Genomic DNA, 27,522 nt, shown 5'->3' with positions numbered 1-27,522 from the left:
CTCTCTCTGGAAAGGCTATGTGAATCTGTAAGTCTCTCATCTCTCTCTGCCTTTTCTTCCCTTTTCAGTCTCTCTCTCTCTCTCTCTCTCTCTCTCTCTCTCTCTCTCTCTCTCTCTCTCTCTCTCTCTCTCTCTCAGCATCCTTCCATTCTCTCTCTGCCTTTTCTTTCTCCTCTCTCTCTCTCTCTCTCTCTCTCTCCCTCGACCTAGAGAGCATCCTCTCTGAGCTCGCCATACTTCATCTCCCTCGGACATTTTTCACCTGCTTGTTTTGCCTTGAGTGGTACCTTTTGATATCATTTGTCCCACAATTGTTGTCGTTTGTTTTCAAGACTGTGAACCCGTGATGGCGTTTTTCTCCTCCCTCCCCCTCCTCCTCCTCCTCCTCTTTCTCTTCCTCTTCTTTTCTCAGAGAAAAATTGGGAGTTCATCGTAACCGGCGGTTGGTTGTAAAACGTTACTTTTTTTTTCAGCTTGTTTTATTTCTGCGGATGGTGTTTACTAAATGCTCGTTTTTATGCTTTTTATTGTATTCGGTTCCTTTTATAATATTTTTATCGTCCTTTTTTAAAATTTAGTTTTCAAAGTTATCAGTTTTTCCTTTTTACCACCAAAATTTGTCATGTTTTATGAGGAATTTTTCGTTCTGTTATTAGGTGATGGTTGATATCAAGCTTTTCGATGGTATATTACTTTCTGTATTGATGACCGTGGTAGTTGTAACGCCAGTTGTAATACCGAAGCAGTCAATCATCGGACGTTTAATTTTTAAACATTCCATATTTATTTTTCATTATTTTAATTTTCAGTTACTTGACCAAATCATATTTCGCTCTTACAGACAGACAACAAGGCAAGCAAAGACTGCTCCCAAATGCCTCTTGACTGACTGACAGCAGGCAAATCCTACCCAGCAGCGGCTGATTGCCATCAACACCAGTTCGGTCGCAAGTTCATTACCGTAATGGCCCTTGTCATGGTCGCCAGTCCTGACGACCGCATATCATAGATTATTACCCTGTAAACACAATTTCGCTCCCTTTGGATCAGCCTGGCTCCGTTTCGTGTGCTGTCTTAATTGCGTAATTAACCTGATTGGATTCCTGGTATTTTTTTCTCTTCTCCATTGCTGGTTATTATACGCGCGTTATGTACCTTCGTAGGTACGTCGGTAAATTAGGGAGAGGCGAATGGGGTGGTGGGGGTCCCGGAGTGGTAATTAGGTAGGTAATGGAGGGACGAGTAGATTTCGGGTAGATAGAATATGAAGGGTGGGTAATAGTTAAAGAAAGTCTGATGAGTATAAGGGTATGGAAACGACGAATGGGTAGTTTTAGAAGAAGTTGTGTGGATACAATGGCATGGAAACGACAAAGAAAGTAAGTTTTGAAGAAAGTTATGTGGATACAAGGGCATGGAAACGACAAAGAAAGAAAGTTTTTGAAGAAAGTTGTGTGGATACAAGGGCATGGAAACGACAAAGAAAGTTTTTGAAGAAATTTGTGTGGATACAAGGGCATGGAAACTACAAAGAAAAAAGTTTTTGAAGAAAGTTGTGTGGATACACGGGCATGGAAACGACAAAGAAAGTAAGTTTTTGAAAAAAGTTGTGTGGATAGAAGGGCATTGAAACGACAAAGATAGTTTATGAAGAAAGTTGTGTGGATACAAAGGCATGGAAACGACAAGTAGATAGTTGGTAAAGAAAGATGTATAGATACAAGGGTATGGGAGCGACAAATAGGTAGTTTATGAAGAAAGTTGTATGGAGACTACAAATAGGTTATTTTATAAAGAAAGTTGTATAGATTCAAGGGTAAGGAAGTAACAAAAGCTCGTGAAGAAAGTTAAATGGACGCGACAAACAGATAGTTTATGAAGAAAATTTTATGGAAACAACAAATAGTTTATGAAGAAAATTGTATGGGTACAAGGGTATGAAAACTATAACTAGAAAGTTGTATGGAAATGGCAAATAGATTGACGAAAATTGTATGGACTCAAGGGTTTGGAAACTACTAATAGATACAAATATGTTAATATGTCCAGAGCAAGAATATTTTATTGCTACAAAGATGTAGAGACGACTAAAGAAAGGGAACTATGTAGATCCAAGGGTATGAAACGATAAAGAAAGAAAGTTGTGGAGGTGGATAAGGAGAGAATGCCATTTAGAGAGCATGGCTTTGATACAGGGATATGAAGAGTTTTTTTTTTTTTTTTCAATTTGGGAAAACGCACAAAGTTTTGAATAGATAGCAGAACCTTTAGAACATGCGGTCGTAAAAGTCTAAGTGCAAGAATGTAGACATTTTAGTAAAGAAAGAAATGGAATGTTAGGATATTGCACTTTCAAAGCAGGAATGTTTTGGGAAATAGAAAATTGTAAAAATAATAAAGAAACCAAATAATGTAGAATATATTTAGTAAAGAATGAGTAATTATGTATGTATTTTACATATATATATGTGTATGTGTGTGTGTGTGTGTACTTATGGGAGAGTGAGACGGTGGGAGAATAGGAGATAGAAACAAAAGCTTTTTATATGAATAGAAAGATAGGGGTTCACGTGAATAAACAATCTGCTAAATGGAGTATATAATGGTTAGAAAAATAAGAGTGAGATCCGCCAATCATCTTGGATTCAAAAGTAACATCTCTGTGTATTTGGTATCATTACTCATGGAGTTTCATTCGTTGACTTAGTTAAAACCACAATGTTGTTCTTGTGAAATTCTGCCCTAGGCCGTGACCCTCAATTAAAAAAAAAAAAAAAAAAAGCGTTTTACTTTTGTATCGTTCCTTTGAACAGCGTTTCCGTTTGGAAGCAGGTTTAAAAAGGGGTTTTACCTCTGCCCCCAGGCTTGGGACAGTCCTGGTCCCCCCCCCCCTTTCCAGGATTGGGGAGGGGGACGTCTCTCTCCTTTCCCTAAAGCCATTTTTGTAAACTTGAGAGGAAGTTAGGCTACTGATGTAACACCGCCCAGGAAGCTTTTTGTGGTATTTTTCGAGTTGGAGGGGCCTGGGGGAGCTTCCCCCTTCCCCCAAGCCTTTACCTTTGGGATATCAGGAATTTGATTTGTAAGTGTCTCGTATATTTTTATTTATTATAATAATTATATTAGTGTTTATCCATACTTCGAATGTGTGCTGCCTTGACTGTTTGTAACAAATGTATGTTTGAGTATATTTTACGGGTATTGTGTGTAATAAGTATTCAATTTTCATACGTACGGAGATCCACTATATACATTTGTATACATAATGTATACTTGTTCATTTTAATTAAACTGATTCCTTTTCACACCATCATTTGCAAGTTTCTCGCTACCCCCGGTTCCTCGTCTCTCTCTCTCTCTCTCTCTCTCTCTCTCTCTCTCTCTCTCTCTCTCGAGTTGAGAATCAGACGACTTGGGCCTCTCTCTCTCTCTCTCTCTCTCTCTCTCTCTCTCTCTCTCTCTCTCTCTCTCTCTCTCTCTAGTTGAGAATCAGACGACTTGGGCCTTCCTCCTCTTCCTCTTATCTTCATATCCTCTCTCTCTCTCTCGTGTTGAGAATCAGACGGCTTGGGCGACAACGAAGAGGCTTAGCGTGAGGAGGAGATCGTCCTAGTGGCAACAGTAGGACCCACGTCTCCTTCCGATGGGTCTTTGGAGAGCCTGCAGCCTCTTTCAAGTCGCAACAAAGTTCTCTCTCTCTCTCTCTCTCTCTCTCTCTCTCTCTCTCTCTCTCTCTCTCTCTCTCTCTCTCAATCGTGCATCGTGTTTTTCTTTTACGACCGGACCCCTTCGACCAAAGACCCTGGCTGGCTGCTGCTCTGAACTCCTTCCAACACTCGATATTGGCTGTGTTGGGTTTCTTCCCCTCGAGTGGCTGCTGCTGCTGCTGCTGGAGAGGAGAGGGGAAAAGAGGACTTTCGTCGGAGTCCCCAAGGTGAATTTGAAGGGCAGTTGCAGAATGAGAAGCACGGCCTGAGGAGGAGAGACAAAAGGACTTCGGGGGTGGAGAGCGGAGGGATGGTTTTCGAAGGGAAGTTCGTCAGAGTGTGATTGGAAATATCAGATGTTTTGTTTTTATCCTAGCACCATCATTATGAGGGAGGTTGGACCTGCTGTGTAAGTTCTCGCCGCTCTCTTTTGTCCTGTGCACTTTCAGCCTAACCACTCTCTCTCTCTCTCTCTCTCTCTCTCTCTCTCTCTCTCTCTCTCTCTCTCTCTCTCTCGTTACTATCTTGGCCTTATCGCGGGGCTTCTTTCTGCAACGCGCATTTTACTTACATTTTTATTCATTTACTTATTGATTTGGTAACTTATCTGTTTTTCTAATAGCTGATCTCTCTTTCTACTGTATATTTCCCATTACCTTGTGCTACTTCCTTCCAGTGAACACCATTACCTTTGGAATATGGAACCTCAAGTCAGTTGCCCCTGTGGCCATGTTCTATATGAATAGAGTTCATCTTCTGAATAATAATAATAATAATAATAACATCTACCTCTCCGCTTCTCTGATTTCCTCGTCACTTTGCGAAGCAATTTCAGCCTCGAAGGGATTTTAGATATTTTTTCCTATCATATCAGACTTGTGAGTTCAGTCCCAATTTTCTGTAATGATCACGGAAGCGTCTGGTCCAAACGGTTTCTAGAATTCATCTTTGGGAATACACAGTAACACGCATACCTTGTGAGTTGGAGGAAGTCGGTTCGATTCCTGGTCTGGGACGGAACGAGCTGAGGGCGTCGCTTTTCAAAGCATGACGTTTGCCTGATCTTTTTTTTTATTTTTATTATTTTTTTTTTTTTTGGCATCTACTGTAGGTTAGATGAGGGCACGGGGGCGCCTGTACAATAAAAATATAAAAAACCTTAGGGCATATAATGAATTAAAAAAATACGAATTTTACAAATCTTACTTATTCTGATTTTTATTATTACTTGCATTTTTTTATTGTGCGGACGGAAACATGCGTAAATGTATTCAATTTTTGCGTGCGTACCAGTGTAAAAGCATATGCCTTTGTACATACTTAAAAAAAAATTATTTTTTCATTCACCATTTGGTCCCAGTGCCTGACCTATGGCATAGAACTGTCATTCTAATCCTCCGGGCCAACCCTGCGAGAGCTTATAATCAGCTCAGTGGTCTGGTTAAACGATTTTAACAATAATGCAATAGATATACTTAAAATGAATAAATCTGTGTGTTTCCAGGCCGAGCCAGTTGCGCTTGTGCTCAGATTAATTAATCTTGGCCTGAATAAAACTGCAGGAAGCAGTCGAGTGCTTTGTAATTGAATGTCACTTCATTCAACATTTGCGCGAGTTGAGTTCGTGCGCTTTTTTTTTTTTCAGACTGATAGAATGTGAGATATTGCATGGCCCTTAATGAAATTGCATAGGTATGTTTTCTAAATGTAATCACGCGTTGGTAATTGACTCATTCCTCTGTGTTTGCAAGTGTGCTCGTGCAGAATACCGCCGGAATGCTAGGTATTGATTGACAATTTTGAAAGAGGATTTTAATGTGCAGTAATTTACTAATGTGAGATGTCAAGATAAGTCAATTTTTCGTTGCAAATTCTCTGCTTTAGCTCAGGTTGTGTGTGTGTGTGTGTGTATATATATATATATATATATATATATATATATATATATATATATATATATATATATATATATATATATATATATATATATATACATATATATATATATATATATAATTTTTTTTAACACATCTTCATAGAGCAAACCAAAATAGCTATTAACTTGGTTAGCAAGTTTCTGAAGAACGCTGTCCATCTTTTGAGAAGGAAGGAATAAAAGAGAGGTAGAAAATAATTCATGTAAAACCACCTAAATTAAATCCAGTATTTAGGAAAGTGTTACTTTTGCGTAACCTCGAGGAAAGAACTGGAGGTCGAGACTACGAAAAGGCCATGGTATAGCCAAGGGTTTGATAACGTGGTCCATGTGGTCACCACGAGGGTTTGGCACTTGGTTTAACTTGACAATCACAAATATCGGCTATAATTCTTTAAACTTACCTGTAATGTCTATCGTTAAAAGGCACTATTGTTCCCCTCTCTCGTTTATATTAGGCCAGTTGTAACTGTTGCGTTATGCTGGTTGGTTATATATATATATATATATATATATATATATATATATATATATATATATATATATATATATATATATATATATATATAATGTGTATCTAAGTAACTGTCTAACTGCAACCTTTAGGGTTGATGTCAGGGCAACTGCGATAGTTGCTTTATTGCATACCAGAACGAACACAATTTCCATCCCTGTTTTTAGACCAGCTAGAACACACTCGACACCCTCCTCCTGTTGACTTTTCTTCTCTTAGACTTCCTTTCTTCTTCTTCTTCTTCTTCTAAAGGATGGTTCGGGAGATCTCCCAGACTAATAATCTTGCTGATACGGTTGACGAGGTGCGTAACTCATCTTTCTCGAGTCTGCGGGATCGACATCAAATCCCGGATTTGACTTAATTGGAGTGTGGTGGAGGAGACTTGATTAGATTCGTCAGCATCTCTGCGGTTTTGATGTTTTGGTTTATCGCCGCGCTTATTATGACGGGGGGCGTGTCAAGTGTTTGCGCTTTCTCCGTGATGGTTCCAAGACCGGATAAAAGAGGAGAGTTTAGCGCTCCTAAATATATCTATATCTGTATTGTATATATTTTATATATATATCTATATATATATGTATATGTATATATTATATATTACTTTATGAACCCTGAAAGAACCAAGGGGGAGACCTCACCAAAGCCAGGTGTTAAATACGCTTCTAGAAAGAGAGCAAGTTATAGATGTTAAAACTATATGGCAACAAATTCCACAGCCGCTTACTCAGTCACCGTATTTTATTTTGCCTTCAGGCAGCGTCTGTTAGCCAACTCCTCCATTTTGTGCGAGATCTGACTTTGGCTCTATATAGGTGTTCTTGCCGCGATTTCTCATGGAGTTCTTCTAATTCTTGGCTTTATTATCCTTAAATCTCTTTTATGGAATAATTCTTCCTTGATCAAATGTTCTGTACTTTTACTTGTACGAGAACTGTGAGATGGGAGACAGGGGACTAGTGGAAATTGGTGAAAGATAAAGCACGGGAAATACAAGAGTGGGCGATTTTACGAAGCCCCTTTTGATTCACAGGGCGTTGGAGGTGGTGGTGATGAGTTATATTCCATCCTTTGGTTATATCCAACGTCTGGTCGGTGATACAAGTTATATTTTCTTTCTCTGGTAATGTCCAACTTTTCTGTTGTGATGTAAGTTATATTTTCTTCCTCTGGTTATATCCAACTTTTCTGTTGTGATGCAAGTTATATTTTCTTCCTGTGGTTATATCCAACTTTTTTGTTGTGATGCAAGTTATATTTTCTTCCTTTGGTTATATCCAACTTTTCTGTTGTGATGCAAGTTATATTTTCTTCCTTTGGTTATATCCAACTTTTCTGTTGTGATGCAAGTTATATTTTCTTCCTCTGGTTATATCCAACTTTTCTGTTGTGATGCAAGTTATATTTTCTTCCTGTGGTTATATCCAACTTTTTTGTTGTGATGCAAGTTATATTTTCTTCCATTGGTTATATCCAACTAATGTGCTGTGGTGCAAGTTATATTTCCTTTTGGTTGTATCCAACTTGTCTGCTGTGATGCAAGTTATATTGTCTTTCTGCGGTTATATCCAACTTCTGCCGATGATTTGCCACTGAACTGGAAGCTGTGGTGTTGTATTCCACACTCTCTCTCTCTCTCTCTCTCTCTCTCTCTCTCTCTCTCTCTCTCTCTCTCTCTCTCTCTCTCTCTCTTCCAATATGTCATCCTGTTATAACGCCAGTTAATTATATCAGTCAGTCGATCACATCTGCCCCTTTTCGAATGTATCGGCATTTTAAACACTATTCATCCATTTGACATTTTGGAACTAAAGTGTATTGGATTGTTTGAACATACTGAGTTTATTTTTTTATTTGTTTATTATAATTATTTATTTATTTATTTTTTTTCAATTTGGATTTCCTTTGATCTGTCTCCTGGCAGACACTTTAGTTCCTGTAAAAGTCTTGTTTAAATAAGTCATATGTGTATTTATATATTATATGTATTTGTGTGTGTGTGTGTATATATATATATATATATATATATATATATATATATATATATATATATATATATATATATATATATATAAACAAATATATATCTATAATATATATGTGTGTGTGTGTATTTATATATATACTATATTTATGGAAACAAATATCTATCTATATTTATATATATATATATATTATATATATATATATATTAATTTTATCATATACACAATTGTTATGTGCGTTAGTAGAATACTTGATAATGTGGACTGTTTGTCCAAGAAAGCTTGTAACTTTTTCTGAATAAATACTCCATTAGATACCATCCGGTTTGAATGAGGTCCTTTTAGTATTGTATATATAATATATATATATATATATATATATATATATATATATATATATATATATATATATATATATATATATATATATATATATATATATATAATATACATACAAACGAAATCTTTCTTAATTCTTTTTATTGTCAAGTCTACGTTGACTGACCACAAAGTCAAGATCTATAAAACCGAGTGGCATTGTTTATGGTCAGCATTCGGATGGGTGACCACCAACGAATGGGCTCACCGACTTTTGCAGTCTTGACAGAACGACTGTGGGTCACAGTGGAGAGGATTTTTTTTTAAGCCTTAAAGCGATCAACTACAAAAGAAAGGGAAGTGCAAGATTGTGAAAGCTTTAATCGTATTTAGCGCAGGTTTCTCTTTACGTCGTTGCAAGGTTTTATTGTACCTTCGAGACTCAAGAACTGGTCTTTGTATCTCTCTCTCTCTCTCTCTCTCTCTCTCTCTCTCTCTCTCTCTCTCTCAAATGGTCACATTTTGCGATATATTTTAATTGGTAGAACTAGAGAAAGTGAAATTTGTTATTTGTTGCATAATTTAAATTTGTATTATTTAGTTATATATATATATAATTTAGTGTGTATATATATATATATATATATATATATATATATATATATATATATATATATATATATATATATATATATATATATAGAGAGAGAGAGAGAGAGAGAGAGAGAGAGAGAGAGAGAGAGAGAGCCAGCCAAGAAGGATCTAGCCGGGACTCTTGCTTTAGCTACGAGGATGTTTGTTAGTGGACAGGAGCTTAAGGCTGTGTGTCACCTTCCGCTTGTCTCGTTAAGGCCCCTGAAAGAAAATTCTCTCTCTCTCTCTCTCTCTCTCTCTCTCTCTCTCTCTCTCTGTCGTCGTCGTCGTCGTCGTCGTCGTAGTCGTAGTCGTCGTCGTAGTCGTCTTTTTATGTAATTAATGAAGGGTTATCGCACCGTAATCAGGATGGAATCAGAGGTATTGTGGGTCTCTCTCTCTCTCTCTCTCTCTCTCTCTCTCTCTCTCTCTCTCTCTCTCTCTCTCTCTCTCTCTCTCGTCGTCTTTCATGTAATTAATGAAGGGTTATCGTACTGTAATCAGGACTGAATCAGGGGTATTGTGGGTATTTAACGCTTTTATTCTTTGTTTGCTCGGGCTCCCCCGAAGTGGGCAAGGATGTGGTAAATCCCTTAATTCTTCCGACCGACACGCTCTGGGAGTCCTGTCTCCCCCCCTAGGTCGGATTGGTCTTTTCTTACTTCTTTTTCTGCTGATGCTGCTGCTATTACTACTACGGTGTACTACTACTATTGTATATGTTCTTATTAATGCGTGACCAACAGGATCTTACTTATTTGCATTATTACAAGGCCATTTATAAATATTACCATTTTTCTACCTTCTGTCGTTACCAACGACAACGGTTACTACTACTACTACTACTACTACTGCTACTACTACTACTATTGTATATGTTCTCTAAAGCACAAGAACGTCAGGGCGTTTATTATAAAATAATAATGTTACAAGACCGTTCATAGCCGCCATTATTTTTGCTACCTGCTATCATTACTAACGACAACAGTTATTATTATTATTATTATTATTATTATTATTATTTTTTTTTTATGGAACAGGCCTGCAGGGGCAATTGTCTTGAAATTCAAGATTCCAAAGAATATGTTGTTCTTTTGAAACTACAAAGATAATAGGAAATACAGAAAGAGGAGATCAGTTATTGTTATTATTATTATTATTATTATTATTATTATTATTATTGATAACGCAGTTTGTATCCGAACGTGTTTTCCTTGTGCCAGAATTGACGGAAATAAGATGCTACGGTTAGCTTTGCCAGCCTCTCACAGCAGCTGTCCCGTAAATACCTCACGCGATTGAATGTTCCTTTGTTTTAACTTCAAGACGACACGTCACGTCTATAGAATAGGAGAATATACGTTAAACCCCTTAAATAGGGTTAACGTAATTTTTATACGTTCACTACTTAGTGTATATTTGATCATTTTTCTTTTCAGCCGATGCAGATGTTAAATTCTCCAATTTCACGTCTCAGCACAAAAGTTATTGTTAAACCAACCAATTTAACATCTCATAGAACAAGTGTTATGATGATTTTAAACTCCTCAATTTAACATCTCGCAACACAAAGAGTTACGCCGATGTTAAGCACCCCAATTTTACATCTTTCAACACGAGTTATGCCGGTGTTAAACCCCTCCAATTTAACATCTCTCAGCGCCAAAGTAATGCCGATGTTAAACCGCCCAATTTAACATCTCTTAGAACAAGAGTTATGCCGATGTTAAAACCCCTCCAATATAACATCTCTTAAGAAAAAGAGTTAGGAAGTACGTTAATGTCAACATATCTTTGTCTTCCTCCCCCGACATCACAATTAACGCCAACTTGCATTACTGAGCTGTTCTAATTTGGCGATTTATTTATTTTTTTTATTTTTTATAGGGCATTTGAACAATTTCTATTGTACGGAATGAATTCATTTTCCCGGATTTTTTTTTTTTCCCTCTTTGAAGCGAAATTTGGGTTTTCGCTCTTTTTCATTAAAAGCAAAGGCATGTTTTGTCTGAGGAGTTTTAAAATGCGGCGCATTTAGCCGCAAGCTACTTTTTACGCCCCCCCTTCCCCCTCCCCTCTTTTTTGGGGGGGTTGGGGGAGGGGGTGAACCCGGGTAGGCATTTTGTGGAAGCTTTTTATGCAGAGAAAGGAAATTGTAATGAAAAAATTACGGCAGCATGGAGTATTACTTAAAGAATGGCAGCAGGACAGCCTGGCTGTTCTCTCTCTCTCTCTCTCTCTCTCTCTCTCTCTCTCTCTCTCTCTCTCTCTCTCTCTCTATATATATATATATATATATATCTATATATATATATATATATATATATATATATATATATATATATATATATATATATATATATATATATATATATTTTGCGTGCGCAAGAGGTTCTCGAGACTTCTATAAGCGAATACCACGGGACAGTAGCAACCAAATTAGTACCCAGCGCTTTCGCGTTTACTAACGCATCATCGGTGCACAAATGAGACACAGTTCTTAATTATACCGAAATTAAGTAATCCCTGGATTGCACGTCATTGACACTTTCCTGCCCTCTGCCACCATTCTTTGGAATACTCTTCTCTGTTGATGAGTTCCCTGACATATGATAACATTTCTCTCACTTGGTTAAGAACCAGCTTTTTTTTTTTCCCTTCCATTTTTCTTCTTTGTTCGGGCCTGGGCAAGGAAAGCCATTTAGTTGTCCATTCCAATGGATTTTCCGGTAACAAAAAAAAAAAAAAAATGAAGCTACGAAACCGGATGATGTCAGTTTTATGGCTCTTTCTTTGCGAGTACTCAAATAAATGAGCAGAAAGAAAAATAGTAGGGAAGGAATTAGGAAACGTTAGTTATTGTGAGGTTTGTTGGATTAATTCTGCTTTTCCTGGTTTTTGTAATTCTTGAACTATTTCTGCTTCTTCGGGGGGTTTTGTAATCTGTATTTCAAGAACTGCTGTAGGTGGAACCTTTGTGGGGGTTAAAGCTTCCTTAGCTAATCCTTCCCAAGGCATTACGACACCCTTATTTGAAGTAGGCTTTTCTAAGTCTGTTTGGAGAGAAGGACAGAGCGTAAATAAATCATGAAGACTATTAAGCAGTAAGATAAGAGAGAGAGAGAGAGAGAGAGAGAGATTGGTTTAAAAGCTAAATTTCCAGAACAGTGATAAAGTATTTGGTCAACTGCGCTTGATCTTTTTAAAACAGGAGGGAGAGGGACACACACACACACACTGACTGACTCATTTCCATCGGGTTACTCAAATATGTTATTTAAATCGTATAACCATGTTCTATTAAGCACCCATGAAGCAAATGAAGCCATTGCCCTCTTTCAAGGTTTCTCGTATTTAGCAGTGAAAATAATGGAGTATTTTAGCCAGTGGAAATAGTAGTGAGTATTGTAGCCAGTAAAAATAATAGTGAGTATTGTAACCAGTGAAAATAATAGAGTAAGTATTGTAGCCATGGAAATAATAGTAAGTATAGTAGCCAGTGAAAATGATAGAGTGAGTATTGTAGCCAGTGAAAATAATAGAGTGAGTATTGTAGCCAGTGAAAATAATAGTGAGTATAGTAGCCAGTAAAAATAATAGAATGAGTATTGTAGTGAAAATAATAGAGTGAGTGTTGTAGTCAATGAATATAATAGTGTGTATAGTAGCCAGTGAAAATAATAGTGAGTATTGTAGCCAGTGAAAATAATAGTGAGTATTGTGGCCAGTGAAAATAATAGTGAGTATTGTAGCCAGTGAAAATAATAGTGAGTATTGTAGCCAGTGAAAATAATAGAGTGAGTATTGTAGCCAGTAAAAATATGAGTACTGTAGTCAGTGAAAATAAGTCAGTATTGTAGCCAGTGAAAATAATAGTCAGTATTATAGCCAGTGAAAGTAATAGTCAGTATTGTAGCCAGTGAAAATAAATTGAGAGTATTGTAGCCAGTGAAAATAAAAGGGTGAGTATTGTAGCCAGTGAAAATAAAAGGGTGAGTATTGTAGCCAGTGAGAATATTAGAGTAAGTATTGTAGCCAGTGAAAATAATAGAGTGAGTATTTTCTAAAGTAGCCCACTTCTATTGCTCAAGGTCGAAAGTTAGTAAATATTTTGAAGATATCTCGCCGAGAATCATCACTCCATGTGATGAAATGATCAAGTCACTCTCACGTCGGGTGAGATTGTCAATTTCCATCGCAATTTTTCCCCCAAACCAGCTTATTACCAAGTAGAGAAGGATGAGATTTCTCCCTTCCTAATTGAAAGGAAGCTCTCTCTCTCTCTCTCTCTCTCTCTCTCTCTCTCTCTCTCTCTCTCTCTCTCTCTCTCTCTCTCCACTTTCTGTACATTTAAGTTGTTAGTTTTTTGTGAATGTTCTCTCTCTCTCTCTCTCTCTCTCTCTCTCTCTCTTCTTGTTTCGTACATGTCAAGCGTGGTTGAAAGTATGCTGTCATTGTTCTGAAAGTTTAACTATTGCAACTCTCTCTCTCTCTCTCTCTCTCTCTCTCTCTCTCTCTCTCTCTCTCTCTCTCTCTCTCTCTCTCTCTCTCTCTCTCTCTCTCAAAAATAACTCTTTAAGAGGAATTTCACCGGTGCGCTGGCCACGCCGCTCAAAATGTGGACACAACACACACTCTCACACACACATTTTGGCAAAATGCCTTTATGTGATATTCAAATGACGCGAGATGAAATTAGCATCGGACGCAATAGTTCATTTCGAAATGAATAGTGATTTTTTTTTTTTTGTTACCGGGCGTTGCGTTGATAAATTTGCAACAGAATTTTGTTCAGTTACGGGAGTCAAATATAATTTTCTGTTTGCGTTGGGGATGGTAGCGGTGCTTTCGAAGTGTGTCAGAATACGCAAAACTGCAGTGACAGTTGTTGTAAAAAGTTGAAGAAATTCTCTCTCTCTCTCTCTCTCTCTCTCTCTCTCTCTCTCTCTCTCTCTCTCTCTCTCTCTCTCTCTCTCTCTCTCTCTTCTCTGGCTGATAGCAGGCTTTGTCATTGTCCTGAAAATTTAACTTTTGCAATAACTCACTCTCTCTCTCTCATTAACTTTTCCATCCGGTTCATTCCCTCAATTCTCTCATTATCCCATTCATCTACTTTCTCCCTCAATTCTCTCATTATCCTTTCCATCTGCTTCACTCCCTCAATTCTCTTATTGTCCCGTTCATCTACTTAACTCCCTCAATTCTCTCATTATCCCATTCATCTACTTTCTCCCTCATTTTCTCATTATCCTTTCCATCTGCTTCACTCCCTCAATTCTCTTATTGTCCCGTTCATCCACTCAACTCTCTCATCTTTTTCATCTGCTTCTCTTCCTCAGTTCTCTCATTATCCTTTTCATCTGGAATTCTCTTATTATCCTTTTCATCTGCTGCACACTCTCAGTTCTCTCGTTTTCTTTCATTCATTTCATCCGCAATTCTGTCATTATCCTCTCCATCTGCTTCACTTCCTCAATTCTTTCGTATTCTTTTCAAATGTAATTCTCTCATTATCCTTTCCGTCTGCTTCCCTCCATTAATTCTCTCATCATTATCCTTTTCATATTTTTTTCGTATTCTTTTCAAATGTAATTCTCTCATTATCCTTTCCATCTGCTTCCTTCCCTCAATTCTCTCATCATTATCCTTTTCATATTTTTGTCGTATTCTTTTCAAATGTAATTTTCTCATTATCCTTTTCATATCCTTTCTCTCATGATTATCCTTTTCATATTTTTGTCGTATTCTTTTCAAATGTAATTCTCTCATTATCCTTTCCATCTGCTTCCGTCCTCCACTTCTCTCATGATTATCCTTTTCATCTGCTTCACTTCTCCCTTCTCTCGCCCTCTCCCCCCGAGAACTGGCGCACAGCATCCCGCAGCGAGGATTACGCGGGTTAGGGACGAGGCGGGGGTTGGGGGGGGAGTGGTTTCCAACGGCCGTATTTTACACGTCTCATCCGAGTTTATCCAGAGCCGTTAATAATTGTCAAGAGGGAAATAATAGTGGAAACCGCCATTACGCACGCCGGAAGTAAATCTCGAGTAAGACTGGAGTCAACACGCGGGATGGAAAAGGAGAAAAATAAAAGCAAACAAGTAAAAAAAAAAAAAAATAGACGGTAACGAGACAAGGAAAAAAGAGTAAGCAAGGGATAAAACGAAATAAATTTGGCTTAGCCCTCAAGTTTTGCGATGACTTGAATCTGAGGCTTTTATTTGGTTTAAATTTATAATTGTTTTTACTTTTTTTTTTACAGGGCTTATGGGACGGGTGTGGGAATTTAAGTGTGTAATATATATATATATATATATATATATATATATATATATAATATATATATGTGTATATATATATATATATATATATATATATATATATATATATATATATATATATATATATATATATATATATATATATGCATACACTCATATTAACACACAGTTATTAATATAATATATATACTATATATATATATATATATATATATATATATATATATATATATATATATATATATATATATATATATATATATATATATATATATATATATATATATATATATATATATATATATATACACACACACATGAATACACACACAATAATTAACCACAGAATAGGCGGCTCGGAATACAAATTATTGTGTGAATTTATAGCAATGGGTTATAACTTATAAGCAAACTTTTGCCCCATTCTGTGTAAAACCATAGAACTTTGTTTGGAAAACTAGCTAATTATCCTTCGACCAGAGTCGAGGATTAAAAGGGGCCTTTGTTAGATAACGGTATTGGATTGTTGTTGTTGCAGTCACACACAAAACTTGGGTGTTACAGTTACTGGGATTGTTTCAGAGTTCATTTGTTCCGTTGAGTATTTCTGATCTTGATGTGCGCGCAACTCTGCACCTTTTGCCTGGACAGATCATAAACCCATTTTGCTGAACTATACGTCCATAGCAGCTTCTACCTTGGAGGTGACGCGAGATAGCTATCAATCAATCAATCAATCAGTCTTCCCTGGCGGCAGCTGCTCTACAGGGCAACTCTATATTATTATATAGAAGATTTGCTAACAGATGCATTTCATCGTCATGCGTTTGGTTTATAGTAAAATGAAAATACACGAATAAGGCATAGATAAAATTTTCCTGCAATAAAGCATTTAATTTTCTATGTTGCGTATCTCTCTCTCTCTCTCTCTCTCTCTCTCTCTCTCTCTCTCTCTCTCTCTCTCTCTCTCTCTCTCTCTCTCTCTCTGTTCAACGCTATTTAAAACTGTAACGTCACTGTCCATTTTAAAGGGTTTTATTTCGCAGCCTGGTAATACCGTTTCTCGTCACTGGAATATTCCATAATACCATTTTGCCGAAATTGTTTGTTGACATTTTGACGGGGAAGACAAATTGGAACCTTTGAAATTCCTTTTGACATTTATTCCATACTTACCTTAGAGAAAAGTATAGAGATATTTAGTATTTAACTGGCGCCTCAGCATTATTTGTATTTAACCGAAAATATAAAGCAAGAGCAATTGCACTTTATACTAAAAACTTGAAAAGGTGAAAATGAGTGGTAGGAGATAAATGGAGAATGATTACTGTTGAGGGAGTGAAGTTACTTAAATAGGGAGAGGGCGCTAACAGAGGGCTCCTAGGTGGCAGCTTTGTAGTCTAGTTCTTGATTTCGAGATGGATAGATAATGACAGAGATTGTTATGCTGAATATAGGGCGCTGGTATTCTTTTTAAGGGTTATCATGTCAATTTCTATTTGTAGAATCTCTTGATCTCGCTTTCTCTCCGAGGGTAATCCCCGTTCCTCTCTCTCTCTCTGCAGAATCTCACGTACAGGAAACTAAAAGCTGCATATGTGTTTACTGACTGAAATTTCTCTCTCCTCTCTCTCTCTCCAGAAAAACTAAAAGTTGTCAGCAGAGTTCGTAGCTGTGAAATGTTCTAAAAGGGAGTCGCGTGGTGGTTTTGAAAATAGACGAATTTGAATGAAGGGAGCGACAGAATTGACAAATGGTGTTTTATTCATTTACCGTATTTATTATTTATCTTCAGTCTCTGGATGAAAAAGATTATTTCCATGAAATTATTGATAGAGTTTGAGTTTGTCAGAAATTGAGTTTTGTACGTATTCCTTCAAAATTTAGGTAATGAATTTTGTCTCTAAATGTTAGTCAAGAGTGTTGTTGTCTCGACAGTTTTTTTGTTTTATTCATCAGAATTTTTAGTGTGTTGTTTTACGCGTTGTTTCTAAATGATTTTTTGAATGAAGAGGTAATGCAGTTAATGCATTCAGTGTTGACTTTAAAGGCCCGAAGGATTAGATTTATTTTACGTGGCTAAGAACCAACTGGTTGCCTACAGGTCATTGTGGAATCCGAACCATATTATGACGAGAAATGAACTTCTATCACCAGAAATAAATTCGACTTTTTTTTTTTTTTTTTTTTTGCATACTTGTAGTTTGACATTATTTTTATTAGTTTTTCAACGTCTGAAAACTTAGTATTTTAGTGCGTTGTTATTTTTCGATGCTATCGTTCATTTTTTTGAAAAATGATGATAAGAAGACACTGTGCTGTTGCGCATTTCTGAAGATGCTCAGTGTAGACTGAAGTAAGGGAAGATTGAAGTTGGAATATATGAATATTGTCGTTTACATCTGACAGACTCGAAATTGTTCACAAGTCAGTTTTCATGTTTTATATAAGTGGATTTTCCAAGTCTCTTTAGAAAGACAGGCGTTAGGTTTTATTTGGAGAGGAATAAGAAAGAAGTGGCGTCATATATTAAATTGTTTCAGGTTTGGTTGAAGACGTAACTGTTTACTGTGACACACAAGGGAATAAAATGGCCGCTGATAATATCTGTCAGACATTGTAATTTTATAAATTTATTAATACTTAGATTCGCATGCCAGAGTATAGGTAAAAAAATTAGGCATCTGTATATCGTATCCTCACGCATTTCACATCTTTTCGGCAAACTATATGATCAGTATTCCTGAGAAGCCAATAGCTGGAGGGGAAAAGTTTATTGGAGATGAGGCTTATAGAGGGGAAAAAGAGGGGTTTTATCGGAGGCATGTGGACGCTGCTCTGCTCTTGAATGGGGTGTCAAGAGGGGAGGGAGAGACCTTGCTGTGAGGGGACGGGGGATGTGGAGGGGTTGGGGAGAAGTGGCTAGGTTGGCCCGGGGAAGGAAGACTCCGCACGATATTTCCCCAATTACTTAAGTTTTTCTTGGGAGTTTCCGGCGTGTCGTCTTGTTGTGGTCTCGTGTGGGTGGGGATTGGGGGTGTTGGGGATGACGGGGTGGGGGGAGGGTAGGAAAGAATGTAGGAGATCATTGTTTTATAATGAGCGTAAGGTTTGTGTGGCGTATTTAGAAAGAGAAAGGAATGGGAGGTGGTGTTTTATAATGCGCGCGATGTCTGGGTTGAGTAATGGAGGAGTTTGTTTTAAAATAAGTAAGATGTGTATGTGTGTGTGTAAGCTATGTAGATTAAAGTATATTTTGTAATAAACTGTAGGCAAGATGCATGTAGCGATTGTGTGAGAGCTGATAATCAGCTCACTGGTTGGGTAAAACTATTTTGATAATAATAATAATAATTTTAATAATTTTATGGGAGAATGATTTTAAAACTAGAAGATTCTAAATTCGTAGTGAAGTATTTGGTGAGAGAGAGAGGTGTATGGCGTATTTTTTTTTTAATAAAAAAGAAAAGAAAACTACTCGTAATGTTGTTGACATACCACTTAGTGAGAATAGTTTATTGTCCATATTGAGAGAAACTGCTAACGGTCAAGTAATAGGTTTATCTTTATGGAAGCGATTCTTCGTAAAAGGTTGGTTGATCTCACAAGGAAAGATCTTATCGAAGTGTCAAAGGTCACGGATGCCAAAAATGCCTATCCTCCGAACGTTTGTGGTTTGATATCCTGCAGGAGACGCTGCATTAGATCAGGTGATTTGTTTGTTTTGTAGTCTCTCTCTCTCTCTCTCTCTCTCTCTCTCTCTCTCTCTCTCTCTCTCTCTCTCTCTCTCTCTCTCAGTTGGATTAACGATTATCGATGCCTTTGGTTTTCCTAATTCATGTTGAGCTGAACAAACTATATGGAGAAACACTTCAGTAGATTTGTGTACACACATGTATATGTTAATATATATATACTGTATTGTGTGTGTGTGTATGTTTGTGTTTGTACACACACATACATATGTATTAGGCTATATATATAAAATGTGTGTGTGTGTGTGTGTGTGTGTGAGAGAGAGAGAGAGAGAGAGAGGTTAAATATAATCTAAAGTTAACTCGTAAAAGACACCGAACTCATTGGGGGAGATTAATCAGGACGGTAGAGGAGAGCAAAGATGGAAAGACTAGTCGGATGAGAGAGAGAGAGAGAAAGAGAGAGAAGGGAAAATCGAACAAGAGGGGAGTGGGAGAAGATTGAATCTTGGAGGTAAAAAGAAGAGAGTGAGAGTGGATGAGAAGAGAGCTAAGGGGGGGAAGTATATGGATGGGAGGAGGAGGAGGAGGAGAGAAACTAGGGAAGAAGCGAAAAATGATGGATGAACGTGTGGAAATACGTCGCAAATAAAAGCAGAAAAGTTAGGAAAGATGAGAAACTAATGAAAGCGAACGAAGTGAATAAGAACGACGCCTGATAAATGTGACTCACAAAGAGATGACGAAAGGTTCTAGGAGGGGAAAAAAAAATATATGACGTCATGAGAGAAGATACTGAAGGAAATTGGAGCAGGGGTAAAATTTGATGGAGGTTTATATTAGGAATCAAAGCGCAGAACGACTGCAATGAAATCCCTCCCTTTGACTTACATCTCAGGAATATTAATCTCTCTCTCTCTCTCTCTCTCTCTCTCTCTCTCTCTCTCTCTCTCTCTCTCTCTCTCTCTCTCTCTCTGTAAATCAGTTATGGATTATCGGGACGGCTCAGCAAATTTGGCTAGGTCTTAAGTGACACCGAAAACACATCGATGTTGATGCGATTCTGTGTGGTTGTTTAAGTAGAAAAATTATATATGATATTCCCATTGATTTATCGAGTGGTCTTCTTAGTAAAGACTTTTCGCGGGGGAGTTGCACATGGCGTGGGGCGTTTTCCCGAATTGGTCACGTCATTTGTGATTTTATATCAGATTTTATTATACGTGTTTTTTGTGCGTGAACCTTGTGATGGTTTCGTGTACTCTGCGAGAATTAAAAATTCCTTGTTATAGCAACTTGAATTGAGTGATTATGTAAATCTATAATAACCACATATCACCCTTAACTTATCGAATTCTTCACACTTTTTGGATACGCTTGTCACTGCGTGACCTCGTTCTGATACTCGGGGTGTTGGTTCAAATCCTGTCACAGGTATCAGAATTACTTATTATTCTTGCATTCGGATCTAAGGCTTTGTAGTGACAGGCGTATCCAAAAAGTGACAAGAATTGGGGAAGTTAAGAGGGCATTGTGGTTATTACAATTACGGACGTATTTTTATACATTAACCATTAGTTCTACATTTACACGTATGTATATATGTATGGAATTGCACACACATATACAGTATATATATATATATATATATATATATATATATATATATATATATATATATATATATATATATACACATACATACACACATGAGTATAGAGAGAGAAAAATTTCCTCTAATATTGTGTGATTAAGTAAAAAGGGTCCTAATCGCTATTCTTGTTCTCACAGCCAAATAGACAAAAATAGGAAGAAAAAAAAATAGGATAAGCCTTACCTGCTTAGGGAGCGGTAGGGGAAGATCTTGGGAACACCCACCTCTTGAAAGACGTAAGGTGAAAAGTATCGTCGAAAACTAGGGCAGGAGACAGATTTACAAAGCCTTTTTGAAAAGATTGGTGCATTGACAGCGCACTCTGCTGTAATCCGCGTGCGACCAGGTCTCCTTCTATAAAATTCAGGGAAGTTCCTCAGCAATAATTTAATCCTTTGTTGATTTGACGAAATCAATTGTGGACGACGTACTGTAATAATTTAATCTTACGTTGATTTGACGAAATCAAGTTTTGGACGACGTTCTGTAATAATTTAATCTTACGTTGACTTGACGAAATCAATTTTGGACGATGTACTGTAACAGCGTGGTCTGTGGCTAACCATATCTCCCTCGGTATCATTTGAAAAAGAAAATGTTCTGTAGGGGAAAATAGTTTGGGTTTAGAGTTGTATTGTTTATCGTTGAATTTGACGACCACTCGCACGAACTAAGACGATGCTCTATACATGAAAATAGGTTGGGTTTAGACTTTTATTGTTTATCGTTTAATTTTGACGACCGCTTGCGCGCGCGTCTGGTGCGCGTCCAAATCACAAGCTTACCACCAGCCAGATCCCCTCCAATTAGATCCCGAGATATCGCTCAAAGAAATTCCAACAGACAAGCGACGAAGCCCAAGTCGTTATTCACCGGTTCTTTGTTGGCTGCGGCGCAAACATCGATCAAGAATGCATCTTGATATAAGAGACACTCCCGGGCCGGGGTAGAGGGGCATGGTTCGAAAGATTGCCCTCGCGGGGGGGTTTCTTCAAAAGCCAGTGTCCAGTGCCCATCAGATTTAGGCAGGGAAGGAGGGTGTGCGCTTAGGTAGGCCATGGGTTGCCGTTTCTCAAGGTGGGTTATGCTGCTCTGCTCTGCTCTGCTCTGCTCTGCCCTGCCCTGCCCTGCCCTGGCCCGGTTCCCATGCCCAGGTTGATGGGGTTTAAGCTTGTATCCTGTAGGTTTTTTTGTTTTGTGGATGTAAGTTGTATTTTGAGCCTACTTTATTTTGGGGGGATTTTTTTTTTTAATAAATTTTATCACAGTTGATTGGTTTATTATTATTTTTTATTATCTTTTTGTGTTGATTCTCAAGATGTTTTAATACAGTTGATTGGTCTATTTAGTGTTGTTATCATTACTCCTATTTGATTATCAGTACTATTTGGTTTCATTTTATTTGAGTTTCTCTATTAAGTATTATTATCATTACTCCTATTTGATTATCAGTACTATTTGGCTTCATTTTATTTGAGTTTCTCTATTAAGTATTATTATCATTACTCCTATTTGGTTATCAGTACTATTTGGTTTCATTTTATTTGAGTTTCGTAATCCTTCTTTAAGCACTAGGTACTCTACATAGATTTTAATTTCGGTGTGCATTATATCTTTATATTGCCATCTTCATATGCACGACCCTCGTTCGCTTTCACATTCGTCATATTGCTGGTTATTTCCTCTTTTTTGTATCCTCCAGTCCAACTTTTTCTCTCTTTTTTTTCCTTCTGAATCTTGCAATCTGTCAGTCCTGAATGTCGACCAGGACCGTTAGGAAACATCTTATTTGCATATCCATGAGCAGCGCTCCTTTTCGAGTGTTATATGTGAAGATTATGTGTATTTGCAGTCGGATGTCAGTCGAGGGTGTATGTACGTTTGTATGTATGTATAAGTGTGTGTGTGTGTATAACTGAATCACGAAAATATGGAACGTTTTGAATATATAAAGGCATTGCCACGAAGTTCCCTATATATGTATTATAATATATATATATATATATATATATATATATATATATATATATATATATATATATATATATATATATATATATATATATATATATATATATATATATGTGTGTGTGTGCATATAATTTATATATATATATATATATATATATATATATATATATATATTATATATATATATATATATATATATATATATTGAAGTTACTGTCTTTTATTTGTCATGAAATTATTATGCCTTATTCTAAAGTTTAAAGTATCCTGGTTGCAAAGAAATAGTTTCACTTGACGGCTTCGTGTATTGTCAGATTATGCTCTCTCTTTCTCTCTCTCTCTCTCTCTCTCTCTCTCTCTCTCTCTCTCTCTCTCTCTCTCTCTCTCTCTCTCTCTCTCGTATTAGCATCCCGATGGAAGTTCCCTGAATAAGTATTGTCGGAAGTTTCAGCTCAATTTCTCCAGGGCAGCGGGATGCTTTGTAAAGGGAAATTTTCCTCTATGAATACCCGGCATAAGGAAACTTTTCTGTATACCAATCAAAACTTTTTTTTCAAGCGTCTCCCTTCTCCCTTCTCCCCTTCCCTTCCCCCTTCACACACCCCTTCCCGGAATCTTTGAAAATACTCCTCACAAAAGGCGCTTCTTAGCTTTTGTGAGTGTGTGTGAATATGATAGCTACGCACAAAAAGGTGTTTACACTTTGGAGGAGGAGGTCCTTCTTTCTCCTCCCTCCACCCCTCCTCCCCCCTCCCTCTCTTCTCTCTTTTATTTTTATTTATTTTCTCTCAGAAGCTTTTATTTCGCGTTTAAGAAAAACCTCTCGGCCCGACAAAAACACGGAAATGTATGGCTTGTTTTTTTTTTTTTTTTTTTTTCCGTCCTGTCGTCTGTCGGTTGAAAAAAGGGGTTATTTATAGCTGTCCAATATTAGCTCGACAATATATATTTGACCTGATTTAACTGGCTTCATTTAAGGTTTTGTCCCCTTAGTGTTTCTTTTAAATTCCAAGTGTATAAAAAAATAGGGGATATTGATGTTTAAACGATTGGTTTATAGTTACATTTACTAATAAGGCTCATGTTTTAGTAATTTTTAATTCATTCTTTTAAAGATCAGTTGGAATTAAAAAAAAATAATGGGAATACAAGTATTTTAATTATTAGTATAGTCATATTTTACCAGTAAGGTACACGTATATTAATTTTTAATTTATTTATTCCTTTAAATAGCAGCTGGAATGAATAGTAAAGCTTTAATTTCTCAAATCTCCAATTATTCAGTCTTAAAGATCAGCTGGAATGAATCTTGGGCTTTAATTTCTCAAAGCTCCAAGAAGAGAAAAATAACGAAGAAAAAGGCTGGAGAACCTTTTTGTGTAAATTCCTTGTCTTCCGCAAGATCAAAGCGAGATAAGTTTCGGATGCTGCTGTTGTTGTTCGCGGGAGTTTCTCCAACCTTCCCAGGAATGTGTGTTCACATTATGAATATAATAATAATAATAATGATAATTATTATTATTATTATTATTATTATTATTATTATAGTTGTTCAGGGGAATTTCTCCAGCCTCCCCAGGGATGTGTGCATATTTTATGAATAATAATAATAATAATAATAATAATAATAATAATAGTTGTTCACGGGAATTTCTCCAGCCTTCCCAGGAATGTTTGCATATTATGAATAATATTATTATTATTATTATTATTATTATTATTATACATGGTTTGTTTTGGGAAGAATATTGGGGTGAAATTTATCATCGTTTAATTGAAAACAACCATTGGCCTGTTAAGTCCAGGTTCATGATGATGATGATGATATTGAATATATAGTTTAAGTGCAAGAGTTTGATGACAACAATGCTGAAGATAATGACTTCATTGTCGTCAGTTCCTACAAAAGAAAACTCGAAATAAGAACTCGAAATTGTGAATGAAAATCAGTACCCTATTTTCGTCCTGCTCATAAATATCCCAGGCAAGAAGTCCCTGTCCCTGGTGGCGGCATTCCTGCTGGGGTTGACCATTACCCCATTTACATAAATGCAAGAGAATATTGCACAGCTGCAATATGGATATTCCCCTGTGCTCATCCGATGCATTGTTTAGTTGGCTAGGGTACGAGCCATATTTAGGGAGGGCCGCCGGGGGCGCTGCTTCCGTCTTGAACCGCCTTCGTGTAGTTCTGTCTGTGAAGAAGGCGGCGACGGTGCTCCGTAGGACTTAGACTGTTTTCAATATCGTCATCATCATGAGCCTGGACTTGACAGACCAATTGTTGTTGTCAATTAAACGATGATAAATTTCAGCCCAATATTCTTCCCAAAGCAAACATCTATAACATTATTATTATTATATTATTATTATTATGAGGAGTGTAGTGCCTTCAGTGCACCTCACGCGGTGCATTGTAGGCATTACTCAGGTTGGTTCTGTGCAGCGTCCCTTCCTTAGGCCCCCAGCACTGACCTCTTTCATTCCTTTTGCTGTACCTCCCATCTTACTCTCCACTCTTTCCTAATAGTTGTTTCATAGTGCAACTGCTTTGAGGTTTTCCTCCTGTTAAAACTTTAAAACTTCCTTCACTCTCAATTTGCCTTTCAGCGCTAAATGACCTCCTCATAGGTCCCAGCGCTTGGCCTTTGGCCTAAATCTTTTATGCCAAGGTGGTGGTGTCACGGGAGTAAGTTAGGTTGTCTGTAAAGGCAGTGCCGCGCAAGCAGCACTTTTACTGGCTTCTTTCATTACCAAGACACCGAACTTTGAGGACACCGAACTTTGCCCTCACTTGCCGTTATTGGTGGCACAATTGATGTTGCTTGTGCTTGCTTGCACACGAGAAACATTACCGCATCGTCGAGAACAAGGGAACATTAATTTTGCATAAATATTAATTAAGAATATTGACAAACAATAGAACCTTCATTTGAAGACACCGAACTTTGCCCTCACTTGCCGTTATTGGTGGCACAATTGAAGTTGCTTGTGCTTGCACACGAGAAACATTACCGCATCGTCCAAAACAAGGGAACATTAATTTTGCATAAATATAAATAAAAAATATTGACTAACAATAGAACCTTCGTTTAAATTTTGGTGAAAATTTTGGTCAAGATTCCAGGTTTTATTAAACCTGTTTTATTTGTGGTTATAAAGAAAATTTAATTTCCAGAATATGCAGGGTTTTATAACATTGCTCTATATTTAATTTATTCTCGGAAGTTGCCAGTATAAATATTATTTGCTAGTGGAGGAGTTTTTGTTTGTTTTCCTTTAGGAAAGTTCTCGCTTGGAAGTTAATTAAGGCTTTTCAGTTATAAATATGTTTGAAATGTTTTACGTGAAATATATTTCCGAGGTGATGGTCATGATATTTTTTTTTTCTATCTATTAAGAGGATTCCAAATATGAAGTTATAAAAAATACTATTGGAGAATTTCTTTGATTATTCTTTTGCATTGTTTTAAATACATCAGGGTGAAACTCATCTTCAAACCAAGACATTTGCGCAGTAATGCGTCTATTAATTTGTTTATTTGACATAATGTGAGATAGAAATTTATTTCTTTCCCACTTCTTATTATGAGTTCATTTCCATTATTATTATTATTATTATTATTATTATTATTATTTTCAAGAGCCGGAACTCCACCCGAACATTGACTATCTTATCAGGAATCTCTCTCTCTCTCTCTCTCTCTCTCTCTCTCTCTCTCTCTCTCTCTCTCTCTCTCTCTCTCTCTCTCTCTCTCAGGAGAGAACCCCCTCACGTTTAGGAAATGACGGATAGATATTTTGCTTTGCTAAGCCCCTTGGCACTAAACGTGTAAGCACAGGCGATATGTAACAAGTAAGGGAGATTTAGGAGGGTTTGAAAAATACAATTTAACATCTTTGTGCTCGTCTCTGTCTTTGCTTGTTGTCAATTCTGGTATGAAAACTACTACTACTACTACTACTAGTACTACTAATGCTACTGCTACTATTATTATTACAATTTAACACTTGCACTCTTGTCTGTCTTTGTTGTAAATTCGGGTATTAAAATAATAATAATAATAATAGTAATAATAATAATAATAATAATAATAATAACACCGCAATTAGTCTTATTGATGTTAAGTGCATCAGGAATTCTTAGAAGTTCCTTGCATTTTATATTTTCTCTCTCTCTCTCTCTCTCTCTCTCTCTCTTCTCTCTCTCTCTCTCTCTCTCTCTCTCTCTCTCTCTCTCTCTCTCAGAAGTGTGTTTGCATTTTCCAGAGTTTTAGCAATGATTTGGGAATCGTTAAGCTATTATTATTAAATGTTAGGCAAGGTTGATGTTTTTCCTTTCATATTTGTGTAAAACGCACTGATATTCTTGCCAAGCTCATTTACGTTTTATGAGACTTTTTTTTTTTTTTTTTTTTTTTTTTTTTTTCTGTAGTTCTCTAGTTCTCTTGTCAAGTCTCACACACACACACACACACACACACACACACACACACACACACACACACACACACATATATATATATATATATATAATTTATATATATACAGTACATATATAGTTTTTTGAAGTATATTCATTTTAATCTTGGTACATTCTCTCTAGTGGAGTGCTTTGCTTGTCTGAAGCATAAGTTTTTGTCTTCAAAAGCGTATGTGCCTTTTTCTTTTTGTCAGATAGTTAGAAAGCATGCTGTTGAATGCGCAAGACCGCCGCAATATCTTGGATGCATTTTGCTTTTGCACCTGTTGCAATTTTTCATTGCTTGATATCGGAATTTTTAGTAATTTATGTATTTTATTTATGTATTGTAGAAAGCCAATTCAA

The 27,522-nt window shown here is 36.8% G+C and overlaps 1 protein-coding gene across 22 annotated transcripts in view; it reads left to right on the top strand.

The window, feature by feature from the left end:
* The window catches only part of sm (smooth), a 783,427-nt gene that overhangs the window by 408,886 nt on the left and 347,019 nt on the right, over window positions 1-27,522 (top strand). The gene's annotated exons all lie outside the window — the stretch shown is intronic.

Source organism: Macrobrachium rosenbergii, chromosome 54 (genome assembly GCF_040412425.1).
Source record: "Macrobrachium rosenbergii isolate ZJJX-2024 chromosome 54, ASM4041242v1, whole genome shotgun sequence".
NCBI classification, from domain to species: Eukaryota; Metazoa; Arthropoda; class Malacostraca; order Decapoda; family Palaemonidae; genus Macrobrachium; species Macrobrachium rosenbergii.
Note: the sequence above shows the minus strand (reverse complement) of the source record. Positions and strands in the feature narration are given on the sequence as shown.